The sequence below is a fragment of the Tripterygium wilfordii genome, chromosome 16 (assembly GCF_013401445.1).
Source record: "Tripterygium wilfordii isolate XIE 37 chromosome 16, ASM1340144v1, whole genome shotgun sequence".
In the NCBI taxonomy this organism is placed as follows: Eukaryota; Viridiplantae; Streptophyta; class Magnoliopsida; order Celastrales; family Celastraceae; genus Tripterygium; species Tripterygium wilfordii.
The window spans coordinates 8,107,779-8,124,063 of NC_052247.1; the positions used below are offsets into that span (position 1 = coordinate 8,107,779).

At 41.3% G+C, this 16,285-nt stretch overlaps 1 pseudogene; it reads left to right on the top strand.

Moving 5' to 3' along the window:
* LOC119980748 overlaps nucleotides 1-16,285 on the top strand; it is a 56,877-nt pseudogene that overhangs the window by 15,702 nt on the left and 24,890 nt on the right.

The following is a 16,285-nucleotide window of genomic DNA, read 5'->3' on the forward strand; positions in this document are numbered from 1 at the left end:
AGAATAGGGAAGCCGTCGTAAACTGCTTAAAACGTAAACTGTCAGTTCATGTCATATTTAAAGCCTTTAGTTTAGAGAAAAAAGATGAGGTTAGAAGAAATATAAGATACGAGATCCACAGGATTAGTGGATAGTATAACCCTACATAGAAATGAATGGTAAAGCAGACTCCTGATGCAGCACAGGGAGAATAACTAACAAATCTGAAATACAGGATAGGAATGGGAGATATAGTTATATATAACTAGATCAATGACCATCAGTTGTTACAACAGAGGAACACACTACAATGAGAACTGAGAATCACTCCCAGAAAATGAGATTCACTCTCTTGATGACAATTGAGATTCACTCCCAAGCTAGGACAATAACAATAAAGACGAAATACAATCTTTCAACAACCAGAAGTATCCTCTCTTCCTAAGCCAACCCTGACTTAAAGGCACAAGATAGGACCAAGAGATGGGCCATACGTTAAGGTCCATTGGGCTGGATGGTTGTACTACTAGGACTTGCACCAATTCCCTCCCCGTCTGGAGAATTTAGCTCTGATGAAGAATGGGCCACATATCCCTCTAAGAGGCCAGGACAAACAGAATGTAACTGTGTAGTAGTCATCCACACTGCTTCAGAGAGGGGTTTGTCACGCCACGACACTAGGAACTTGTCGTAACCACCTCAACGAGTAGTCACGAACTGGTGATCGAAGATAGTTGCTGGGACCTCTTCAACTTGTGGTGCGGGTGGAAGGTAAGGTGGTGGGGTATCAGGATCAGTTGGTGACACAGAAAGAGTGAGATCCTCCACATTAAATATGGGACTAATCTTTAGATTACTAGGTAAATCTACAAGGTAAGCATTGGAACCCATGCGTTGTTTAATCTGGAAGGGGCCAGCCTTGCGGGCATGTAGTTTATGATACGTGCCAGGGGCAAAATGCTCTGCCCGTAGCTGAATAAGGACCCAATCACCCACTTGGAATTCTGCATATCGACGATGGTGATCAGCATGTTGCTTGTACTTATCGTCGCTCAAGATAATGCGCCGTTTGATATCCCCATGGACCGACCTGATGTGATCCGCCAACTCCAAGGCTAACTCACTGGGTCGAAGCTTACTGGGTAAAGTATGCAGATCAATGGGAGCTCTTGGTTGGATACCATAAGCAGCCTCAAAAGGAGAATATCCGATGGTCCGATTGCGAGAACTGTTGAAAGCAAACTCTGCTATGGGAAGAACCATATCCCAGGTACAACCATATCCCAGGTACTTCTATGATCATTGACGAGACAACGTAAAAGATTCCTGAGACTGCGATTAACCACTTCAATTTGTCCGTCGGATTGGGGATGAAAGGCACTCGAAAACTTGAGTTTGGTGCCTAGTTTAATCCATAGTGTCTTCCAAAAATAACTCACGAATTTACTGTCCCTATCAGAGACCAAGCTCAACGGTAGACCATGTAAACGTACGATGTTTTGGAGGAAGAGAGAGGCGATGTGGGAGGCATCATAGGTCCGACTGCATGCGACAAAGTGTGCCATCTTGGAAAACCGGTCAACCACAACCATAATAGAGTCGCAACCAGCAGCTGTTCTGGGTAAGTCCAACACAAAGTCAAGGCTTAGATGCTCCTACAGGTGATCAGGGACTTGTAAGGGTGTGTAAAATCCTGTATTGCTCTTGGTACCCTTGTTGATCTGACATACACGACACTGTTTCACCACCTTAGTAACATCTCTCCTTAGGTGAGGCCAATAGAACCTATCCTCCACCAAAGAGAGAGTTTTATCAATACCAAAATGGCCAGCTAATCCTCCTTCATGCAACTCTAGGACCAGAAACTCTCTTATGGAACCGGATGGTATGCACAACCTCAAATCATGAAATAAAAAACCATCATGGAGAAGATAGCTACTATTGGTTGGAGTATGACCATCCTGGAGAGCAGACCATGCTTCAGAAAAATCAGAATCTCTAGCATACTGAGGGGGGAATTGGTCGAATCCCGTGACAGTGGCCTTGAAGGCTATAAGGACATGTAATCGTCGATTTAGCACATCAGCTACGTGGTTATCCTTGCCAGCCTTGTGTTTAATCACAAAGTTGAATTGCTGCAAGAAATCAAACCACCGAGCATGGCGAGCATTCAACTTCTATTGGGATTGTAGGTGCCGCAATGAGTCATGGTCAGTAAATAAAATAAACTCACGATACACCAAATAATGCTTCCAGTGCTTTATCGTGTGAACCAAAGCATAAAGCTCAATATCATAAGCCGAGTAGCACATGTGGCAAGCATTTAGTTTCTCACTAAGAAAGGCAATCGGATGCCCTTCCTAACTTAGGACACCATCGATTCCCACATGGGATGCATCACAAGCAACTTCGAAGGCTTGTTCAAAATTAGGCATCCGTAAAACCGAGGCTTATGTCATATGATTTTTTGATGTCCACAAAGGCTACTTTCGTAGCATCAGTCCAGTGGAAGGTAGTGGACTTGAGACACTCAGTCAATGGTGCCACCACTGTACTAAATCCACGAATGAATCTTCGATAAAAAGTGGTCAAACCATGAAAACTACGAATATCATGCACACTTGTTGGGGTTGGCCATTCCAGAATAGCACGAATTTTCTCAGGATCAACCTCGATTCCTTGATCAGGGATAACAAAGCCCAAAAAGGTGACGCGTTGTTGTAAAAATAAACACTTTTGGCAGTTCACAAAGAGTTGTTCTACCTGCAAAATCTTAAAAACCACTATCAGATGTTCAATGTGATCAATGGTATTGTTGCTAAACACAAGGATGTCATCAAAGTAAATAACAATAAACTTCCCAATGTATGGCCTGAATGTTTGAGTCATCAACCGCATGAAGGTAGTCGGGGCATTGGAGAGCCCGAAGGGCATGACAAGCCACTCATAGAGACCATCTCGAGTCTTAAATGTTGTTTTCCATTCATCACCGAACCGAATCCATACTTGATGATAGTCACTTTTGAGGTCTATTTTAGAGAACACGCTAGCTCCACAAAGCTGATCTGTGAGGTCATCAAGCTGGGGAATGGGAAACCGATACTTGATAGTGAGCTTATTAATAGCACGGCTATCCAGGCACATACGTCACGTCCCATCTTTCTTAGGTGTTAGGAGTGCGGGCACTGCACACGGACTAGTACTCTCCCGAATGAAACCCTTGCTCAAAAGCCCCTCTACTTGTCGCCACAATTCATCGTGCTCTTTAGGATTCATCCTATACGACGGAAGATTTGGTAAGCTGGATCCGGGGACAAGATCAATTGCCTGTTGAATCGAGCGCATGGGTGGCAAAGTGTTTGGTAGATCATCAGGCATCGTTGAAGTATACTCTGCCAAGAGCTTAATCAGCTCGAGGTGCTGGTCTATGTCCGTAGCTGGTGTTGTCTCGGTGGGCTGACCCACTACAAGAAGACATAATTGCGACTCCTTACAAGCTTGCTCAAACTGACTCATAGTGAGGACCTGTGGCTCTGGTGACAGATCCTCTTGGAGAGACTTCCATGGAGGCTTAGGCAGAACCGCGATGTTGCTGGGCCGCATGGGCTTAAGTGTAACTCGTCTCCCCTTATCCAAAAAGGAATATGTGTTAGCTCGTCCTTGGTACACAACATCATTGTCATATAGCCAGGGGCGACCAAGGAGGAGTTGGCACGCTGTCATCGGGAGAACATCACAACAAACAAAGTCATGATACCTGCCAAGAGAAAAAGCAATGAGACATTGTACCGTCACCGGAATCAACGTGTCATTCACCCAACTAACACGGTAAGGTGTGGGGTGGTCAGTAAGCTTCAACCCCATCCGCTTAACGAGATCTTCCGCAACCACATTCATTCCACTGTCGCTGTCGATGATGACGTCTAATGCTCCTTTCCCAAATTCGACTCGCGTGTGGAAGATACTAGTCTGAAGCCAACTATCATCACTCTCAGCCACTTGTACCTACCCCGTGAGGATTCTCCGAATGACACAACTGGGCAATATAGAAGCTTCTAACTCTTCTTCTTCCCAGTCAATGGTTTGGGATTCAGAAGGTTCAGCATCATCCTGGGACAACTTCACTAACTCACTCCCATATACAAGGGCAACCTTTTGATTCTTTGTTGGACACAATACAACGTAGTGCCCGCAACCATTACATTTATAGCACCTAGTTCCCAAGCCATCAACTGGCTTCTCAAAACTTTTGCTGGGAGGGGGGTTGCGGATAGGAATAGAGTTGGCATTATTGGACCTGCCTCGCAATCCTTTCGAATCAGTGGTCTTGCCATCAAAAGGTAAAACCTTGGGATGAGTATAGGACGATTTGAGCTGGGTCTCAATCTCCTTTGCAATCTGATGGGCTTCCTCTAATGTGTTCAAAGACAACTGCATAGACAACATGTACCGTTTGATTTCATCGTTAAGGCCATTGATAAAACGAGTCAACGTATGTTCTTCATCTTCAATAATGCCACTACGGACAGACGCTGAGGTCGTGGAACTGATGGGCATATTCGTCCACTGAGAGACAGTCTTGGCGTAAATTCAAAAGTGCTCGAAACTTCAATGTGCGACAATTCTTTGGAAGATACTTTTTGCTCAATCATGCTTTCATCTCCTCCCTGTCAACAATGGCAGGTTGCTGGAGCCAGTATTGTTATGCTTCAACATTGAGCCACCACTTTGGCTGCCCCTTTCAACTTGGCCTTAACCAATTGTACCTTGGCCCCAGTAGGCACATTGTACCACTGAAGATACTCTTCTAAGGCAGTCAACTAGTCCTTGAACTCGTTGGGCTCCATATTACCCGAGAAATCTGATAACTCGAGTTTAACACGTCGGGACACGTTAGAGTACTGGTCATAGTGCCTAGGAAAACTAGGTTGGCCAATGGGTTCACGGGAGTGATACCCCGACATACCCAGTCGCGCCGTAGGAATTTGGGGGTGGATATGGTGGACGTGGCTCAGGGGAGTATTGTGGGTAAGGTTGATTTGGTGGTGGGTAAGGCTGATGATTGGGGGGTAAAGGTGATGTGAGGGAGTCTCATAAGGGTGAGGGTGAGGGTGAGGGTGGTATGCAGGGAAACAGATGGGTAGGGATGGAGGTCATACCAGGGGAACTTTGGGAGTTTGGTAGTGATGGGTGGTGGATGGTTGTTGTGGCCAGGGTTGGGAATTATTTAGGTGAAGTTGGGCTTGTGGTAGTGGATATGGTGGAGTTGGGAGGGTAGCAAAAGGTAGATCGACCGCAGGAGGCGGATCTACAAGTTCGTTCAAACTATCAGGACTAGATGCGCGACTAACACGATCTGGAGCATTAACATCACCAATGAGGGGGTCCTGATCAACAGGAGGATTCGCATCAGTGGCAATCGTAGGAAAGAGGTGTTCCCACATAGTGTCGATTTTATCAACTACGAGATCCATCCGGTGAGACATGTCCTCCAACAATTGTTCCACCCGGGATTCAGGGGCACCATAGGTCCGACCGCTATGTGTGGTACTCAAGAAGACACGCGTACCTCTGATACCAAAATTGATGCAGCACAGGGAGAATAACTAACAGATCTGGATTACAGGATAGGAATGGGAGATATAGTTAAATATAACTAGATCAACGACCATCAGTTGTTACAATAGAGGAACACACTACAATGAGAACTGAGGAATCACTCCCAGAAAATGAGATTCACTCTCTTGATGACAATTGAGATTCACTCCCAAGCTAGGACAACAATAATAAAGACAACATAAAATCTTTCAACAACCAGAAGTATCCTCTGTTCCTAAGCCAACCCTGACTTAAAGGCACAAGACAGGACCAAGAGATGGGCCATACATTAAGGCCCATTGGGCTGGATGGTTGTGCAGCTAGGACTTGCACCAACTCCACTCGGTAGTTTTTTTTTTGAAAGGGAGAAATATTATTAAACCAGGAAAATTGTGGGGCGAGACACCCCTACAATGTCATCCCGTAACAAAGGAATAGCAACGGCAGAAGGACTATAAAAGACATGAATACCTTGTGGCAAATCAAAACCAAGATTAGCAAGGCTATACGCACAAAAATTGGCCTCACGATACACATGTTTAACCTGAACCACCCAATCTTTACTTCAAAGGTTTTTTATGCGCAAGACTAATTGAGCCTGAGCATTAGAAGCAATATCAACCTTATTAAGCAGCTTCACCACTATCTAAGAATCCACTTCCAAAATCACCTTACGCAAACCAAGATCCAAGTTCTCTGGAGACCAACAAGAACTCCCCAAAGCTCCGCATTAAGCACCGAGCAGCTCCACAGAGAAACCACTCACCCAATTCCCACTTGAATCTCGAATGACTCCTCCTACCGTTGCACGGTTTACAGCAGTCCGCAAAGCCCCATTTGTATTTACTTTCATCCATGAATAATTAGATGGCATCCACCTTATAAAGTATTCAGCTTTCGCCCTGGCACTCTTCTTGATCTTAGCCATACCTAAGTCTGTAATCTGCCAAGAACTCACTGTACTACGAACTATTTGAAGAGGAGCCGTAGGATAGGTGAAATCCTCATCAAAAAAACTCTTTTTCCTCCACTACCATAATAACCAACACGTTGTTCCAAAGGTAATAGCCCAACTCCTCCCTTCGTGCTTTAAGATACCTGTTGCAATGTTACTAGAAATTCAGTTGTGGAGATCTAGATTGAAAAAATCCAAAACAAAATGAGTAGCTCCCAAAGCACTCTAAATTATACTCACATTTGTACAATTCCTCAACACATGCAAAGTAGTTTCCTCTATATTTAAACAACGAGAGCAAAAAGCCGAGTTAGTCATCTTTCTTCTAACCTGAAAAGAATTAGTGAGCAGACTATCATGGGCAACCAGCCAAAGAAAACTCCTCAACCTCTCAGGTCCCTCCCAACTCCAAGTTTTAGTCCACAACCCATCTTTTGTAGAATCAATAGAGCTTCTTAATAAAGAGTAACCTATCTTGCATGAGTAATTACCACTTTGATCAAGACCCCAAAAAATAACATCTTCACCATACTCCAAACTAGAAGGACAAACTACACATACCTGGAGATAAAAAATGGTTCAAAATTATCCAATTCCACTCACCATTAACCATGAGTAAATCTCGCACCACAAAGTTCTCCATAAAATGTGGAATCAGACACTCTGTTTCATTAGCTAAAATTATACCAGGACCCAACCATTGATCTTTCCAGAATTTCACCTCCAAACCATTTCCAATAACCCACTACACCCCTTTAGCACACACGGAAGCTTATGTTTACCCATCTTATACTTAGCCCTTAAGACTTGAACGCAAAAAATATTTCTATGAACTAACAAAGACCAACTCAGCTTCATAAGAAGAGCATTATTTTGTTCCACCATTCTCCTAATTCCCAATCCGCCCACAGACTTGTGGCTGTAAACCCTTTCCTAATTAATCAAGGAAGTTTTACAAACCTCGTCACTGGATCCCCAAACAAAATTATGACAAATCTTTTCAATCTTTTTACAAGTGGAAATTGGAAGCTTTGTAGTTTGCATACAATACACCGAGATAGAAGCTAGGACTGACTTTGTAAGAGTTATACGCCCGCTAGTGAAAAGCTCCTAGCTTTCCAAGCACTTAGCTTAGACTAAATACGATCCACAACATAATTAAAAGTCTGACCATTCACACCCTCATGAAGTAACGGAACCCCCAAATAAGTGCCCAAGTTCTCAGTAAGTTGGAACCTAAACGCCCGACCGAGCTGCCTCGCCAATGACGAAGGAGTATTCCAGGAACAAAAAATATAAGTTTTATCCTCTTTCACCGCCTAACCCGAAGCATTACAAAAGATCTTCAAACAATTACGAATGGCTGCCACTTGGTCCAAGGATGCCTCAACAAACAACAATAAATCATCTGCAAAGAATAGGTGGGAAATTTTAGGGCCATTCTTCGAAAGATAAATAGGTTTCCAAAGACCCTCATCAACCAACAACTCTATAAAAAGAGACAGACCTTCCATACATAAAACAAAGAGATAGGGCGATAGCGGGTCACCTTGTCGAACACCTCTAGAAGGAAAGAATCTCTCAGATAACTCCCCATTCCAACAAACTTGCATTGAAGAAGAATTAACACACTTTATAGTCACCTCAATTAAAAGAGAGGGAAAACCCATCAGTTCCAGAGTGCTACGAATAAATCTCCAATTCAAACGATCATAAGCTTTAGCTAGATCTACTTTGATAACCATAAACTTGTTCTTGCTTTTCTTACTCCGCATCAAATGAACGATCTCCTGAGCCAGGATAATATTATCTATTGGACACCAACATAGGTAAAAGGTGCTTAATGCGATTAACAATTAGTTTAGTGAGAATCTTGTACGCCACATTACATAAACTGATTGGACGGAACTGAGCAATATTATTAGGAGAATCAACCTTCAGAATAAGGACCAGGATAGTATTGTTCATCTCATTATCCCATTCTTGAAGAGAGAAAGCCCTGTTCACAAAATCAAAAATCGATGAAGCCATAACTTCCCATTGGTTCTTAAAAAAATTATCGGGACTCCATCTAGACCAGCAGCTTTCGTAGGGTTCATATCACAAAGAGCAACCCTCACCTCTTCCAAGTTAATCTCCGAACCAAGAAGAATCGCTTCCTCAAGAGAGATATCCTTTGGGACCTTACCCAACAGAGAAATATTGCCCATATGATTGTCATCCGAGTAAAGGCTAGTAAAGAATTCCACAGCCATCTGTTTAAGTTGAGTTTGATCAATAACCCACACTCCAGAAGAATTCTTTAATCTTTCCACATGATTTCTCAGATGCCTCATAATAGTTTTCACATGGAAAAACTTTGTGTTACGGTCTCCTAAAAGATTCTAATTACTTTTTGATCTCTGAAACCAAAATATTTCTTCCTGAATAAGTTTCTGCTCATAATCCTCTCGCATCTCTTTCTCCAAATTTGTTAAATAATCTGAGCACGAAGTTTCCAAGGCCTTCTGCACACCATCCAAACGAGTCAAGATGAGCTTCTTTCTATTGAAAATATTGCCAAATTCATTCTTGTTCCAACTATACGCCACCTCTAGAAAGGATTTGATCGCAACACCAAGACTAAGGCGCCACTGCCAATTGGAAGCAACTAGTTTATCAAAATCTTTATGCCCCATCCAAGCCATCTGGAAATTACTTCTTCCTCAGGGTCTAGGAGAGTGAGACTCCAATTGAATAAGAATAGCTCGATGGTCAATTTTACTTTAGGTAAATGTCTCACCAAAGCATCATCAAAAAGAATTCTCCAGTCTTGATTGCAAATTGCTCTATCCAACCTTTCATGAATACTCCCTTGGACCTAAGTGTAATGAGCTCTTGTAAACCCAAATCAAGAAGATTACACGCTTCCATGCACCGGCTAAAACTGACACATGCTCTAGGCTGAAAAATAGCCCCTCCCTTCTTTTCAGAAGCATTAAGGATTGCATTGAAATCACCCGCCAAGAGCCATGGATCAGAATTTTGGCGGTCTATATTTTTCAAATCATGCCAAAGTCTTTCACGACTGCAACTATTCAGGCTGCCATAAACTGCCGTAAATACAAACCTCCTATTATTCCAAACCACTTGAGTATGAATTAATTGCCTCTTATTGGATAGGATATTCAACTGAACTTCCTCTTCATGCCACAACACCCAAATACCACCTGAGAATCCATGAGCTTCAACTCGATAGGAACGTGAGAATTTCAAAGATTTTATCACAGCATCTGCTCGAGTTCCGCTAATACGAGGTTCTACTAACAAAAAAATAATCCGTCGATGGATGGTAATCATATTTTTGAGAGTAGGCCGAAATAACTTTCCAGCCGCCCCCTGGCAATTCCAAGTTATTATCGACATAAAAACTATTGAAAAAATATAATCCCATACTCAAACATGGACCTTAAGAATCAGCTCCACCCCCCTCTTCCAGACTAGACGGGTCATCTTCAGAAATTAGACGATGGAGTGCTTGCTTCGTTTGGAGAGATTTCTTGACTCCCTAAGTAAGCTTACAAACACTCTTTTGAACTGTCACCAATTTTCATCCAACACAATAGTTGTATGGGCTTTATCACTTCTGCCCACTTCTTTGCTTTTGATCAAATGAGCTGGAGCATTTTGGCTACTTGGGGGTTGGGTTGACGTTTAGAATTGGAAACAACAATATCCTTAATCACTTTTCTATGGGCCGGAGGTGGCATACTCTGGGCCTTTTCTTTGCCCTACACCAAACTTTGAGGAATTCTACTATTGGAATACTGGTTGGAAAATCCCTTTGAAACTGACTGAACTTGAAACATGAGATTAGAATGTGTGAATACATTTCCTCCTTGATTCTCGTCCATATCACTCAAGATCTGAAATCTTGATCCGTCATCCTCCATCAAAGGCCTAACAAATTTCCTGTAATTGAGAATAGCATTAGGACATTGAGTTCTTGCACGTGCCCTAGACTGAGCATGCATCCACGACCCAAACCTACAGGAACCACCATGATCCTCTGTGGCGTTTGCATCTGTCATCGTCCCCCCACCATCACATTTTTCCCCATTACCAGCCTGCTCCATAGGAACCTTGGGCACCTCCTTACTACTATGGGGAAGTGTATAGCACTGTGACCAATTCTTCCACGCTCAAAACAGATAGACGACAACCCCTCATATTCCACTTTTTGTGAACACTCATCCAACGTTATTTCACTACATAATGGCTACAAGATTTTCAAATCCACTACTACCCGCACAAACTTTCCCTATTAGGTATTCTTCGTATTAAGATCAATTTTAACTGTTTGCCCAATCAAATCTCCCATTGCCTTCAACAACTGTGAGTGATAATACTGGATGGTTAAGTCCAAAAATCTCACCCAAACCACCGCTTTGGAGACCACACAATCTGAGGCTCTAAAATTTGGAGTCCATTCTTGTACAGAAAGAACATGTTCCATAACAATCCATGGACCTTCCACCCGAACATGAATAAAATCGTCCTTCGATTGGAATTGGATCAAAAATAAATTATTCTCAAGATCAATCACCCTATACTCATCTATCGGATGCCACAAGGATTGAATGCGATTGCACAAAATGTTATACCCAATAGAACGACATACCAACTTCACTACAACTGATCTCTTCCACTTAGAGGAAAGGCGAGTTTTGAAACCCTTAGACAAAAGGATCTGGTGGCCAAGCTCCTCCTTTCTCACCTAGATATCACCCTATTCCACTTCTACATCAATAAGATCATCCCATTTAGTACTCCCTTCTGCCTGTGTTTCTTTACGTAGCATATCTAGATAACTCATTGGTGCCTCACCCATTACCACATCTCCCCCAATCTCCTCTATAGGATATCTCTGTTTAACTTTCTTCGTTGCATCATCATCTTCCATGAGAACTGTTGAGCCATCGCCCTTCCCAGTCGCAGTGCCAGTCTCCATCTTTTCCACCTAGTAGCTTTAAATTGATATCTTTTATGAATTTCATGTAGCATACCCTAAACTTTTCCAGGCAAAAGATTTGATGATGACGATGGTTTATTTCAAAGAAGGGGAATTTAGGAAAAAAATATTTTACAAATCCTTTGGTTCTTCAATCAGCTCGTGTAAATTGTGTGGATCCACATTTAAACTATCTAATTGGTGATCTTTTGTTTGATCGTATTACTTGTTTAGGATGGTGAACAATGCTTCTAACATCATCCTTGAATATGTAACCCGACAAGCAACTTCTGTTTGCTGTATCAAATAATTTCTTTTCTCTTCCCATGTGTGCGTCGGGTGTTCTTGTTAAAAGTGTTTCAAAGTCCTATGTTTTCTTTTCTTCACTTATAGCCATCACAGTTTTTTTCTCTCTAGTTACTCAGGCAAAAAAACTTTTATAAAATTTTGTTGCGGTCTGGGTATAAGTTTCTGGTATTTGCACACCATCAGCCCATGATTGATTCAATATATCAGTATCTTCTTGTAAGACTGCTCAAGTTCAATTAGAATATTCTAAATCTTGCTCCATTCTTACTGTTGGAAATTGGGTTTTACATATGGGCCGCCCATGAGGGCTTGACCCGACCCAACCCAACCCATATTAGGTTGGTTATTGAGCAGTTGTCTTGGAGACAATTGCTGGTAACTTACGTCAGTTACAAAAATGTAACTGACGTTGTTCTCTCTTTAAAAAGAGAGAATACAGTACGGAGAAAGTACCTTTTGTGTAACTCTCTGTCAAAATCTTCCATACACTTTGATCTCGGAGAATCAAAGTTTACAAGCAATTAAAAAGTGTTCGTACCGTGGAATAGTTCTTGGTTCTTGTAATCAAGTCGGAAACCGATCCTCGTTTATTCATACCGATCAGGAAATCAATAAGTTTTCGATTTCTCCTTCAAATTTCTACATTGGTATCAGAGGATAGGTTGTTTCTATAATGTTGAATCTGATTTGCATGATTACAACATATATACAAGGCTGAAAATTGTGTAAATCAGGTTTATGTTCTTCAAAATTCATGTATAAAACCGAAACTTTAAGTTCAAAATCGAGTATCATATATATTTTTGCTATGAATGAGTTTGGTATGGTTGGAAAGCTCTTGAAACAAACTTTCTAACGGATATTTTTATGAAATTTTTGGAGAACTATGTGAATTGATATGATTTTTCAAAGATTAAAATCGAAACTGGTTTAAATTTTCTGGTTTATGTTTTGAATAACGAATTACAGTCGCGAGTTTAAAGTTTGAAAGTCAAACACTAACTTAGGATACTGTAATGGTAAATATAAGACCAGAAATGAAATCGGGACACCCTATTTGTCTAGATCGGAAATAAATTTTGGCCAAAAACGCCCCATAAGACGGCGCGTGTGTCTCACGCGTCGGTTGACCGCCCAGTCAACTGACCGGGTCAAGTTACAGGTCGGATGGACGGGTTATGGATCGGGTTGACCCGCGGTCCGTAACAGTAACTATTACAGTCCCATGCGCATCAATGGCGCGTGTAAATCAACGCCACTCATTAGGCCGTTCATCTTGCAGTGGCGCGTGAGGGCACGTGTGCCATCCGTTTTTCATTCTGTTTTTTCCAGATTAATTAAAATGATAATTTCTATTTTTCCATTACTTTTCTGGAATTTTTTGTTGGTAACCAGAAAATTACTACATATGATAATTAAATAGTTAAAAGTTTAATTGTTAATGTGATTTAATTATTTGTGTTTGTAGTGGCTACAAAAGCACAAATAATACATTTATTGGGATATAGAAAAAATCCTAGTCACACCATGCATCTACACATATATCATATGTATACTTCGATGAAAAATTTATGGATTCGGGATGTTCATGAGTTCTACATCGAGCAACAAATTCTGATTGTTCTTGATTCTCTACCGGAAGAGTGGAACATGGTTCGAGACTCGTTGATGCAAAGGTTGAGCAGGTTGAGTTTCGAAACTATCGCGGATGAGCTGCTGTTAGAGAGGGAACGTCAGTATGCTAATATGGGTATATGATGCACTGGTCGTAGCGCAAATCGTTTGGATTCTGCTGCTCAATTTGTTCCATGGTATGAGGTGTACGAACTTGGTGAACATAACGAAGAAGATGAAGATGACATGAAAAAGGATCCTGATTATGTTCCTAACATGTGATTTATGTTATATTTATTTTATTTGTACATCATTCTTATGTATATACATATTTATGTATTTGATGTACATATTGGATATTTTCATTAATGGCATGTTTATTTTATGTAATTTCTTTGTTTAATTACAATAAATGTGCATGAATATAAATGTCATTAAATAGTGAGAGTTATTAGATGAACTAATAACTAGAATATTTTACACTTGTTTAAATCAAAAATACTAATTGGACTATGCTAATGGGAGTTGATTGAATGTTTACATTGTTATTCGTTTCTGTAGCATATGTTAGATTAATATTATTGATTTGAAACGAAGTGGCAAAATTATTTGAAAATTTAAATTGTACTAGATTCTAATGTTAGCAATTTTGTCTGTATAGTTGAAATGGCTGCAACAAAAAGCATTGTCGCTGACTTGAACCAAGGAGACAAATGAATGAAAAGAACTATGATGTTTGGCATCGTAAGATTCAATATCTCCTAGAAGAGCAAGACATGCTGGAAATAATCACTCAACCAATGGCTGAACCTGAGCATGGGAACACTGCTCAACATAGGCGTGATATGGAATTATATCAAGCCTATAAGCGCAAAGATCGTGTGGCTCGCATATTGATGTTGAGCAGCATAAAGAATGACATAATGCTGCGCTTTGAGAAGTACCGTTCAGCTCAAGCAGTTTGGGATGCTGTAAAGGTTCAATATGGGGGAACCTCGACTACTAGACTTCGTCAGCTAACCCTCAAATTTGATGGTTATAAGAAGCGCCAGAATCACACGATGAGGCAGCATCTAATGATCATGTCCAACATGATCAGTGAATTGAGGGCTGCTGGGCATGAAATGATTGACGAGCAGCAAGTCCAAGCTGTTATTCGCTCTTTACTGAGTACTTGGGAACACATGAGTGTTAACCTTACCCACAACGACAACATCAAGACATTTGATGAGGTCGCTCGCCATGTTGAGCTTGAAGAAGATCATCTTCTCGCTAAAAAACCTGTTGAAGATGTTTTAATGGCTGATTCGTGAAGAGCATCAAACTCTAGTTGTAAAAAGGGAAAAGGTAAAGGTCCCAATAAAGGAAAAAGGGGGAATGAAGGTAGTTTTAGTGGACACAAGCGCAAGCGTGGGAAACGCGGCAGCAAGAAAGGCAAAAATAACAATTGTTTCAATTGTGGAAAACCAGGTCACTTTGCTCGTGATTGCACTGAGCCAAAGGTAATGTTTGACCACTTTAGTCCCTCTAACTTGTATGTTAGTAGTTGCTTAATGTTTGCTGAATCTGTGTCTTATTGGACTGTAGACTCAGCTGCAACCGACCACGTAGCAAGGGACCGAACAGCTTTTGTAGATTTTCATCGGATTCCGAAGGGGAGTAGATGTATATACATGGGGAGCAATGCTTCCGCTGATGTGCTTGGGATTGGTACCTGTAAACTAGAGCTACCGGGAGGTCGCACATCTATCTCCATGATGTGCTCTATGCTCCAGAAGTTCAATGAAATCTAGTTTCTGTTCTTGTGTTGCTAGAACTAGGTTTTCATCTTGTTTTTAATAAAGGTTGTGTGACAATATTTCTGGACAACGTATATTATGGTTCTGGCTATGTGTTGGATGGTTTTATGGTGTTAGACACCGTTAATATTGTACTTAATGACAATGCATCTATCTATGTTGTTGGAAATTCCAGTTCTATTCCAAATACTGATAGTGTATTATGGCATGCCAGATTATGACACATTGGGCAAGACCGATTAAATAGATTGGCTCGAGTAGGTCTCTTAGGATCTCTCGCCAAAGTAGAATTGCCCACTTGTGAGCATTGCCTAGCTGGAAAAGCAACTAGATTACCATTTGGCAAAGCCAAGAGAGCCAATAGTCCATTACAGCTTATTCATTCTGACATATGTGGACCAATGAATGTAAGGGCAAGGCATGGTGTCGCATATTTCATCACTTTTATAGATGATTTCACACGTTTTGGTCAAGTTTATCTGATCTCACACAAGTCTGAGGCATTGGACTGCTTCAAACAATATACCAATTTGGTGGAGAATCAATTAAACACATAGATCAAAGCTTTAAGGATCGATCGAGGTCGTGAATATCTGTCTGACCAATTTAAAAAATTTTGTTATGAAAAGGGTATAGCTCGACAGCTAACTATTCCTTATACTCCACAACAAAATGGCTTAGCAGAAAAAAGGAATAGGTCCCTATTAAACATGGTTAGGTCAATCATGTCGCAAGCCAATTTACCAATTTCCTTTTGGGAAGATGCAATATTGGCTGCTGCTTACATTCTTAACCGTGTGCCCTCTAAATCTGTCCCCTCCACCCCATATGAGTTATGGAATGGTGAAAAACCTAATTTAGGGTATTTGCATCCTTGGGGGTGTGCAGCTTATGTTCACAATAATTCTCATCACCATGGGAAACTTGGTCTTAGAGGGAAAAAGTGTATCTTCCTTCGATACTCTTCTCACTCTAAAGAATTCGTATTTATTGGTGAAGAAGCTGATGGGAAGGTGACAGAAATTGAGTCCCATGATGTTG